The 11,863-nt window shown below is 41.3% G+C and overlaps 1 protein-coding gene across 2 annotated transcripts in view; it reads right to left on the reverse strand.

Moving 5' to 3' along the window:
- Positions 1-6,836, reverse strand: part of FUT8 (fucosyltransferase 8) — a 316,809-nt gene extending 309,973 nt beyond the window's left edge. Inside the window, exon 1 of one of the 2 annotated variants that reach the window (XM_040226276.1) lies at positions 6,707-6,836. The gene's annotated coding sequence lies outside the window, so the exon portion shown is untranslated. Of the gene's footprint in view, positions 1-5,480; positions 5,990-6,706 lie in introns of those variants that run through there. The other variant, XM_040226277.1, reaches the window with a different exon arrangement.
- Positions 6,837-11,863: the final 5,027 nt, after the last annotated feature.

An 11,863-nucleotide genomic window follows, 5' to 3' on the forward strand; every position in this document is an offset into this window, starting at 1 on the left:
TCCACCTGCAATGGGGGAGACCTGGGTTCCATCCCTGGGTTGGGAAGATCCTCTGGGGAAGGAACAGCTACCCACTCCGGTATTCTGGCCTGGAGAATTCCACAGACTATATATAGCCAATGGGGTTGCAAAGAGTCAGACACAACTTAGTGACTTTCAATAATTAAACCCCACGTCAATCTGTATTTCTTCCAGTCTCTTGCCTACTGTTGCAAGAGAATGAAGCCATTTTAATAAAAATTATTGTTAACATAAAAGCTAATGTTTTACCAGGAAATATTCTATGAAGTCTAAGAAAGAAAGAAAAAAAATCCTGCAAAGGTAACTCCCAGATTTGTCACCACTGTTGGAAAAGAAGACAGATTTATCATCTCTAGGGAGTGGATGGAGTGGAAAAAACTGAAAAAGAAATCTCCCTCACCTCTAAAGAAAGCAGGTTCATCAACCAGTACATCCCCTCTCTCAGTCTCCCACCCTTCACTGGTCCCAAGCTTACCTAAGGCTGAGACAATGAATGAAATATAAAAGCTACAAACTATATTTTTCCACCTTTACTATTTATCAAGATATTACAATAAATTAATTTTTAAAACTATAGAAGTGATTTTAAAAGCTAGCTTATGGAATATTAACTCATTTAATAACATTGGGATGCTTTTACAGCTTGATGGTTTGTAAATACCATTTTTACTACAGACAAATTTATTCTAAAGCTCTAGGTATTAAGTCATATTAAATGGCATTTATCTCATCTAAGGAATATAAACAGCCAGCCATAAATTAGTAAAAATTTAAAACTCATTCATGGTTCATTAACAGTCTTAAAAAAATAAGACTTACACAGACACAAAACAGGCTCATTTTAGTTACAAATTTGGGGTAAATCAAATAGAACAATCTTCCATTTCCCTTCACTTTTGTTCATTTACAAACAGAAAGCTACAGCACTTACAACTCACATGATGTAACACTTCTCATAACTGAGATGCTAAAATAAACATGAGCTTAATGTCCCATTTACATCAAAGATTAGCATCAGTAGTTTATTATTTATTTTCTAATATGAGCCTTATTTACACCTACCAGTCACTGAGACTGTGACAAGTAGAAACATTAAGCCTGATCTTCTTAACGTAAATATGTTAAATCATGTGTATTCAGTTTATCCCTGAATTAGTTTAATTTCCAAAAAAACCCCAAGGTATTAGATACAACAAATACAGGAGAGCATTTCAGGAGTGATCTTCAAAGCTTTATTCCAGTGCTTAAATGAAGAAGTTATACTACAGAACCAATACAAAAGAAAAGAGAATGATAGCAAAGGCAAGTTTGAATTACATCTGTTCTAGCTTTATGTGTCAATTTGTCAATTTTTTTAAACTTAAAATTCAACACATTTCCTCTTCACATGTTCTTTTCTGACAAAAAATTATCACAAAAAGATATTTTTTTAAGTAGTAAATGAGTGTAATATTGGGTTTTTAGCAAATAAAGCCTGTATCTTCAAAAATGTAAATGAAATTAACTCTATAGCTCTACTTTCTGTAAAGAGCATGAATAACTCTTGTATTGAAATACATACTATAATCCCACAGGCCCTATTTGCTCTTCTTCCATTAAAAGGAAAATCTAGAGTATTGCATAAAGTCCATATGGGCTTTAACTTTAAAATATTATACGGACTGGTATAAAGTCATTTAATCAAGGAAGAAAAAACTATGCTAAGTGAATGATATGGTTCATTTTATTGGTTTGATTCCTAATTATCACAAAGAGAAAATCACAGGATGATGGAGGATGGCTGGAGAAGGGGAGATGTAATCAGGAAAGTAGAATGTAGCGAGAAAGGAAGGTTGAGACTTGAGATTAATCTGTTAGAAATATATATACATATATATATACCCATATAGCCTCTTTGCTCTGAATTTTAAAAGGTCTTTTTAAAAAGAATCAGTTTTAATTATTCCTTACTTTTAGACATGTTTCTTTCATTATAACAAGCTACAATTCAACAGTACAATTCAATATCAATTCAAACTGCAAAACCATATACTATATGGTACAGAAATATAAGCTAGAGAATCATCAACAGGAGAACCAAGGGAAACTTTGTATTGATCCTCTAAATCCTATATCTACAATACTACTGTTGACTACAGAAGTCTGGAGATTGACATCTCATTTGAAAAGTACCAGTAGGACTAGTATTGATGCCTGAGTAGAAAAATTATGCTGGTTTCAGAGTTGTTTACAATCTCAATTTTGTTTTATTTTTAAGTAAAGAAACTTAATTACATGTTTATTTTTACATTTGCTTTTATGACTATGAAATGAAAATGCTTTTACTTTTATAAGTGTGCTATAATATGAAATGGGTATGTTCACCATTTAATTAAACCAAGAGACTTACACATACTGTGCAGTGAATCAAAAAGAACCAATAAAGAAATGAAAAAAATATATGAAAATATTCTAGAATATCTTATTAAACTGATTAATTTATAGCATTAACTTTTTAAATACAGTAAACACCTCACTATTCTGTATCTCACAGATATTTTCATTCCTTTCAAAGAATCTACTTTTTTATTTTACCACCACCAAAATTCTGTTTACACAATGAATAGCAATGGAGAACAGCCCAACTACTACCCTCAGAAAACTAAAATATTCTGATTTTAATGTACACACAATCAATCCTAACCTCAAATTTGAAGAATATGTGAACCGTAAGAAGTAAAATCAAAACTGATTGCAGTTCAGAAACCTAAATAAAGTGCCACAGATAAAAAAAATTACTGCTTCATATTCAAAAGCACAAGTTCAATTTCATAGATCAGCTGGACTCACTGCATTATATTGCAGGAGAGAGATGTTAAGAAGTGACCTTGGGATCCTGCTCTCCAGATGTTTAAAGGACCCATTTTTTTATTGCAATTACCTTTACTTTTGATAAATACCTAGCTAGTATTTATTGATAAATAAATACCTAGCTATTGATAAATACCTAGCTAAATACTACACACTTGATATCTTTGCTCTTATAAGACTCTACCTGAAGCTCTTTTGAAATTTTAGGACTACAGATATTATAAAGAAAAAACTTAAGAAGATACAACATGCACAAAGGGTTAACAAATACTGCTTCCTTTCTGATGCAATGCATAAGAAGTTAAGAAACTATCATTATATACCCTAAGTTTGGACACATACTTTCAGAGGTTTAAAATGAGAAATTTAACAAACCTTATGCATTTATTTTCAGATCACGAAAAAAACTTCTAACTAATTTGTAATATACAATATATATACTCCACAAGTAACTATGGACAGATAAGATATATATCCATTATCAATTCCCTTACTCTTTTAACTAAAAATTAAATTTCTTTCTGGTCATAAAGATATGGTTTGGGGTGTTTTAAAAAGTTCAAACATATATTAAGCCATGCTTTGCTTTGGCACTAGCTCCCCCTCCAGACCAACCTACTGATATAACGGGCACTTAAAAAAATAAACAAGGAACACAAGTTTTTCCAAGCCACTAGTGATTTAAAAATTCACCACTTTTAAAGATACTCCAATGCCTTAAAATAACTAGTTAAAACTTGTAACCAAATACTGCAGAATGTAATCTAAGTTACTGTTTCTCAATTCTATCTCTCAAAACTGACTTGAAGGAAAACAACTTTAAGTGTCTATTTCAATTTAAGAATATCCTAAAATACAATCTATAGAATGCTATGTTTTATGGAAATTATTTTGAATCACTGTCTTAATAAACCGCAAGATATTCTTCATGTTAACTCACTACTTGATCAAAGACACATTTTTGCATCTGTTTCTGCTATCTATGCAACTTTCATTCCAGCTGTTCAGCAATTTAAGTAAAATCCTCAGTTTATAAAGCAGGAAAAGGAAAATTCACGCCTCCAAACCACCCTTCTATGTTCCTTAAATCCTATTCATTTCTAACACCCTGCATTTTTACATACTAAGCTATAAAATCATAATTTCAAATCTTTGAATTCCCACCTTATCCTTACTATTGTAATAGGTATTAATCAAACTAAGATTTACTATGTGCATTTTATGGTATATTTCACAAGGCTAGCAATGTACACAAGGCTTTATTATACATCATAGGATTTCAGGTTAATTTTAAGTTACTTTCAAGAGAGAATACAACTTACTTCACTACTTCAGCATAACTCTATAGTGCTGCAAATCTCTCTCCTAAAAAGTTTTCTATATGATGCATTCTTTAAAAGAAATATGCATAAAAACAAAAGTTAATCAAGAAAATAAATATGCACTTATCCCCAAGAATAACAAGGGAGCAAAAAACTGCAATTAAACCTTGCTTGCAGTTTCTAAAGAGAACCAAGCCAAAGTTCAATCAGTTACATGTGATGAGTTTAAACTGAGAGAAAACTTTTGTCGAAATTTAGTCTGCGTTATTTGAGGTTTGGGTGTTTTCTACAGGAGATTCTGGCTTGCCTAGGTCCACACTCTTGAGCTGGATTAGGTCAACTGTAAACTAACTCAAACATGGGAATAAGAAATAACACCCTGCCACCCTGCTCTATCCAAGGCCTCACTCAAACGCTAAAGCTCACCAGGGATAAATTCTAACCATGACACTGCCATTTAACTTAAGAAATACACTGCGTCTCTGACGTTATGTGTAGCTGAAGATTGCAATCCCCACCGTGAGGGAAAAAAAAAAAAAAAAAAACAGGTGCTGCACACGACAGCCCACTCACTCTTGCAGGACAAACCTCCTTTAACTGGAGGTTAAATAAATAAATATTTAGGAACTCATTTAACCTTCCCAAATAAGTTTGGAGCTCTAAAGCAGCCAGCTCATCATTTCCACGTCAAACGAGGGTGCAGCGGCACTCAAGCCGTGAAACTGCCCTGGCACTGGCCCCTCGCCGGGAGCGGATCTTTGCACGGGTCCACTCCCCGATTTCCTGCCGGAGAACCCCTCAGGAAAGCCCTTAGAGCACAAGCATGCTCCTCCCCACAGTCTGTGACACCAGGGAGCGAGTTGCTGGAGAAAGGGCAGGTAAGAGCAGAGGAGACGAGGGACACCTCCCACCCCCGCCCCCATCTCCTTTCCACGGTTTCGGCCCCTGCCCTAACCAAGGATGCGCGACGCCGAGGGCAGCAGCCGAGCCGCTCCACGCCCCGGCCGAGGCGGCAGGCGTCCCTAGTCCCCTGCCCGCGGCCCCCACCCCCCGCATCCCCGCGGCCGCGCAAAGGCACCCATCAGAGGGTCCCGGGGGCTCCCTCCCCACTTTCCCCGGAGCCGCTGCATAAGCAGCAGCAGTGGCAGCAAAAGGCCCGGGGGTCTCCTCGGGGGAAAGAAAGCTGCGACGGCCGGCAGGCACCTCCCCGGAGCCTCCTGAGATCCCGCGCTTGCCCACCTCCAGACCCCGGGGCGCGCGGGGCCCGGCTCCCAAACGCCCCCTTACCCGAGGCGGGAGCAGAGGCGGTCTCCGCCGTTCCCCAGCAGCCGCCGCCGCTACAGCCCGCAGCCGCAGCTGCCCCGCGCTGGGGAAGTGGGAGGGGTGGCGGGGTGGAGGATGCTACTCCCTTCTGAAGGGAGACGAAGAAACGGAAACAGGAACCGCCGCCGTCGCTGCTTAACGGAGCCTTCGGCGCCACTGACTGAGGGAAAGCGCGAGGCGGCGCGAGCCAAGCAGTCGCTGACAGCGCGAGACCGAGCGCGAACCGGGTCCCGGGCGCGCGACCCCGAGCAGCGCCGGCCCCATTCCGCGAGGATAGGAAGGGGACGGGTCGGCGGCCGTGGGGCGGCGAGGGGCGGGGGCCTGGAGCGAGGAGAACCGGGCTACTCGGATCTACCGGAGATAACACGCGCACGCGCCTGGGTGGCTCTGACCGCGAGCGCAGGCGGGGAAGCCTCGGCTAGCGCAAGCGTGCCCGCGCGAATGGGAGCGCGCGCCCCCTCAGCGTCCCAAGCTTCTGGGAGAAGGCGCGCATGCGCTGGCCACTGCCTCCTACGGCGACCCCCGCCTGTGCCAGGGTTTGTCCCCGCCCCCTTCTCGCCGCGCCCGTGGACCGAGTAGCCGCAGCGTCCGACTGCCGGGCTGAGCCGCGGGCCACAGCGGGACCGGGAGACTTCTAGCAGGGGCAGCCCGGTGTGCGCACGGGCGCCGACTCCGACACGAGTGTAGGCCGCCCTCTACCGCTTGAAGGCCAGAGGCTGAAGGAGGCGCAAGCGGAGCCGGGCTTCCCCACTCCCGGGAGCGCCACCTCCGGGGAATGCCGTATTCTCAACCGCCGGGAAACGGATCGGCCCGTGGCAGTTCAGCCCGCGGCCCTTAAGTACCACTGGTACTGGAGATATGAAGCAGGCTCCTTGCTACTTTTTAGGGGTGATCGCTGCTGCTCAGCCCCCGTAGCGCAGGTCTGGCCGCTCCGCTGCAGCTTGCAAAGCACGATCATAGAATGGCATCGCACTCCCATGCGAATAGCGAAGCCCGGTTTAATCTTTTGAGAGCTGGTCTTCCACATTCGCCTGGACAGAAAGACCCCTCCCCCATAAGAGCCTGGGTTCCGTGCCTGGCCTCTCCCCCTGACCCGCGGCTGCAACAAACCCTCCAAGGCGGAAGTTTATTCAGTACGGGAAAGAGAACATGGGGCGGAGGAGGGAGCTTTTCCCTAGGATGCTTCCTACCCGGCTCGGACTCGGGAAAATTCCTGGCGCCCGCGATGCAGAGCAGTGGGCCGAAGAGCTAGCCCAGTCCAGCCCTGACGGCGAGCTGAGCCGGAGGAGCTGAGCGCGCCGCCCAGGCACACAAAGTAGTCGCGAGCCGAGGCGGGCGGGGGGGGGGTGCTGCTACGGAGACCAATCAGAGACACGAACCGCGTGAGTGGAGTGCGGGTCAGCCAATCGGAGGGCGGGAGGATGAGCTTCCCCTACCGAACTCTTCCCTGTAGCCTCCGGACCTAGATCCCAAGCCTGGGTGCAATACCTCGAGAAAGCGAAATGGTGCCCGTAAAGACAAGAATGACTTCTCTAGACTTGGATATTTTTAAGTAAATGCCTTGGGAACCTATCACGGAGCGAAGATCGGCGGCCTTTTAGATGCCAAGTATGAAAGGATCACAGAAAAGAGATTTAAGAGGCTGCCAAGACTGCAATCTGCCTAATAATAAATTTACAATATTTGTTGACACCTTTTTAGAGTCCAGAAACTGTATTACAGAAATACAAGTAAGATACTGCTAATTCAAAAAAAAAAGTTCCCTGCCCTCGAAAAGTTTAGTTTCCTCTGAAAGAGGTTTGCTGGACCTTGCGATTGGTTTTTATCATCAGCCCTTTAAAGAAAAAGCTTTCAGTGAAGTGGTAGTTTCCAGTCATTTTTATGATTGTCTCCCTGTAAGAAGAGAAATTTGAGAAAAAAAGAGTGACTGATCTAAGGTTACACAAAAATATATACTGGCAGAGCCAGAACTATATTCTAGCTTAGCGTTTAAATTCCATCATTCAACCATCATTTATCCTATGCGTGGTTGCTATCGCTCACTGCAGAGGTTTCTGCACTAATAAACTGAACAAAAGTCTGCTATAAGGGCTACATACCTCAGTTGGAATTGAACAGAAATTTTAGACTTATGCCATAGTAAAATAGATTAAAGGCCAATGTTTTAACAGTCAAACCCTAGGTACTTTTTAGAAGTCAGAGGCGAGGTCAATATCTACTTTCTTAATTTAAATAGTACTTTTTAACAATACTTTAGCAAGCATGTTTAACTTTAAGATCTCCAGTTTCAAAGCTTTCCTTTACATTTGCCTCAAAACTCCTGGGTTTTTCAATATTGCCTTCATTTTTCCTTTCCAAAAGCCTAGGAAGTGAAATACTTACATTCTCTACCTCTTTCTGCTCAAAAAAAAAAAAATCTGTCCAAAGAATTTCTCTCACATTTATAGGCTGGTTCTTGTCTTCTTGTTGTTGTCTAGTGGCTAAATCATGTCCAACTCTTTTGCAACCCCATGGATTATAGCTCACCAGGGCCACCGGGCTCCTCTTTCCATGGCATTTCCCAGGGAAGAATACTGGAGTGGGTTGCCATTTCCTTCTTCAGGGGATCTTCCCCACCCAGAGACTGAACCCACCTCTTCGGCATTGGCAGGTGGATTCTTTACTGTGGTGCCATCAGGGAAGCCCAAACCAGATAATTTGCTGTCTGTAAAATAAATATACTCAGAAACTAGTCTTTTAACAATTTGGATTGCATTCTGTTGAGTCAATGTACATCTTAGTCACTGACAGAACACAGCCCTTTCCAGGACATGCCCAGCATTTAGTGGCCACCATATCAGTTAAACAACTGATTTTTGAGAACCAGTCTTTACACATTAAGGTCTGGGCCAGTAATGAATTTCAAGAAAATTCCCAATAGTTCCAGCTTTTAAAAAACACATTTCATTTACTATTACAAAAGAGGTTACGACTGAAACTCTGCCTTCTTGCTGGCTTAAATTTCTGACAGAAAAAAATCCCCAAAAGATTCTAAACATCTCTGGTTACCGTAGACATCTCTGTCAAAAGCTGATTTCTCCATAAGCTCCAGCCTCCCTCTATGCTTCTGGACCCTCCATCTCTTCTTACTCCATCTGCCTGTCATCATGCCTGGTGTCTGATATTTGCTCGAGCAAGCAGAATTGCTCCACAACCCCCACGGCTCTGTCACCAGCGAGGCGTTAGGCCTATCTTTGCTTATCTAAAAACTTACAGGCAAGTTCTGCTCAACAAAACACTGAACAGAACATTCTTTATGAGATGTTTTACTAAGAACTAATAGAACCTTGTCCATACTTTATATTCTTTTTCACAGCCTAGATTAAATTCTTTCATCAACCAGAACTTGTGGGGTCTTGCAGGTGGGGTGAGGCGGAGTCAACCATTAGACAATAGAAAAGATCAAAATGAAAGTTAGTGAGTACATGAGAAGCTATTGTAGCATGACATTAGCTAGATCAAAGTTAATGAACTTGAATACCATCACATTTCCAAAATCCTGAACTTTCATGTAGGAGCTAGTTTGAAATTGACTACCATTTCAGTAACGACAATAATAAAAATAATAGACAAGTTATAATATTGCTGAGTGCCAGGTCCCAAATCATCCCTTTGAAGTGGCCCCTTATTACAGTGGTGGGAGGGATCAGAGAGAAAGGTTGAGGAGACTCTCAGGAGGTTCAGAGCAACTACTTACCAAACAACTTAGAAAATCTTCCATCTTTACCAGTGTGGACCAACTGAGTATCAGTCCTGCAAACTTTCTTATAAATTTTTTAAAATTTTAAACAAAATTTTAACCTTGTTTTCTAATTGTTATTCTAGCTACATTTTACTCAGAGGATTCCATTTTACAGTAAATCATCCAAAAGACAGCACTCTTACTGCTACATGCAAGAAGGTGTGACCTTGAGATAATCATTTTACCCATTTGGGCCTTAGTTTTCTCATCTGCAAAATAAAAAAGTTGGACTAGATAAACTTTAGTTGTTTGTCAGTTCTAAAACAATACATCTAGCTAGCTTAACACCCCATTGGCAGGAACTACAACAATAAAATATGGAAAAACAGTCCATACTTTCAAATCCAATAAAATTTTAAGTCACTTTTGAGCCATAGAAATTCCAACTACATCCACTCATTAAAGAGCCAAAGTCAATCTTTCCAATCAAAAGAATAAATGAAACGATTGATTTAAAGACCAATGAAATTAGCCAATCTATCTTTCCCTATGACTTGCCTCCATGGCTGAAATTTCTGTCTTCTCCATTAAGGTAAAATGTCAGATAGTTCACACTGCTGGTTTCTTATTCAGCATCTACTCTTGTTCCTTCCTTATTAATAGAGTTCCATGTATATGTTTTTATCTGTTTGTTTTTTAGATAACCATCCAACCTCCAGCTACAGAAGGGCAATTTAATTAGTCTGAGTCAATCTGTCTTTCCAGTCATATACAGCTCTTGTAGTTGGCTGGACCATGTGACTAATTAAAGTCACTAGCCAAGAGTCACAGAGTCGGAAACGACTGAATCGACTTAGCAGCAGCAGCAGCAGCCAAGAGTCGGACACGACTGAGTGACTTCACTTTCACTTTTCACTTTCATGCACTGTAGAAGGAAATGGCAACCCACTCCAGTATTCTTGCCTGAAGAATCCCCGGGACAGAGGAGCCTGGTGGGCTGCCGTCTATGGGATCGCACAGAGTCGGACAGGACTGAAGCAACTTAGCAGCAGCAGCAGTCTATAGTGGGTTGTGGATAGAAATGATATGTGTCACTTCCAGGTAGAACACTTAATTGCAAGTATAAGTCCAAACTCTTCCCCAGTGTCAAGACCAGTATTGCTGAAGATGATAAAGCCTTAGTTAACTTAGCTCCCTAAGAAAGGACACCTCCTTCCCTCATCAAGTCAGGATGGATATATAGTTTGAGTAAAGGCTACACCTTTTTTGATTAAGCTACTGAGATTTGGTTTTGTTTTGTTTTTTTTACTGCTGTGTGACCTAGACTCTAAGGTATGCGAGATCCTAGACTATTCTAATTATTAGACCTGAAAACTGTGTGAAAGTGAAAGTGAAGTCGCTCAGTCGTGTCCCTGGGCTGTAGCCCACCAGGCTCCTCCCTCCATGGTATTCTCCAGGCAAGAATACTGGAGTGGGTTGCCATTTCCTTCTCCAGGGGATCTTCCCAACCCAGGGATCGAACCTGGGTCTCCTGCATTGCAGGCAGATGCTTTAACCTCTGAGCCACCAGTGGTCCTGGGGTAAACTGACCCAATCCGAAGGATTTTTAGCCCATGCTTTGGAGAGAAGTTTCTCTCCTTTCTACCAGGTATGAGCAAATCAACCTATAACCCAAATTGCCACTGAAAGCAATCTGACAGCCATAAGAGGGACTAACTTAGAATGAAGCTGACCCACTAAGAATGGCAAACAGAGAGCAGAACCTTGAAGATACAACTGAGCTGATGGTTATATCACTTCTGAAGGCTAATCTTCTCTGGACTTCTAAATCTGCAAAATAATAATTTTGTTTGTTTGTCCAAAATACTATAAACAGAAAATACATCTTAAATATTTTTAATTTCATCACAGCTCCTAACACAGATCTATCTCAGGAAACACTCAAAAATATTGAATGAAATAAAATTTATAAAAACTATCATAGCTATTGTCTTCAGAAATAAAATATTATCTGCATTAACAAAGGGAAAAACATTATTTGAATCAACTCAATCTTTTTACAGGTGAAGAGATTTAGACTCAGATATGTTACAAGACTCATGAAGTTCATATAGCATTGTTATGGCAGAACCAAAGGGGAAAAAAAAAACTAATAATCACTTCATCAAAAATGACCATAGTTTTCAACTCAAGATGGAGAAGTAATAGACAGTAGATTACCCTAGTAGTTAAAAACATGGAAGTTAAGACAACTGTAGCTTACTTCTTAGCTGGATGATCTTGAACATGGTATTTAACTTCCTTGATCCCTGGTTTTTCCATCTATAAAAGAGGTTAACAACCTCTAACTCACAGAGTAGTGAGAAATAAACAACTCAACATGTAAAAAGCACTGAAGAAAGTGCCAGACACATAGTAAACTTTCTATATATTGCAGCTATATCAAAAGTTGTGTGTGTGTTAGTCACTCAGTCGTGGCTGACCCTATGCAGTCCGACCCCACAGACTGCAGCCCTCCAGGGTCCCCTGTCCATGGAATTCTCCAGGCAAGAATACTGGAGTGGGTTGCCATTGTTTATTCATTGTTAAATTAACTTTTGTTTTCATTAGGATAGATACTGTTCTC

This window comes from Oryx dammah, unplaced genomic scaffold (genome assembly GCF_014754425.2).
Source record: "Oryx dammah isolate SB20612 unplaced genomic scaffold, SCBI_Odam_1.1 HiC_scaffold_26, whole genome shotgun sequence".
In the NCBI taxonomy this organism is placed as follows: Eukaryota; Metazoa; Chordata; class Mammalia; order Artiodactyla; family Bovidae; genus Oryx; species Oryx dammah.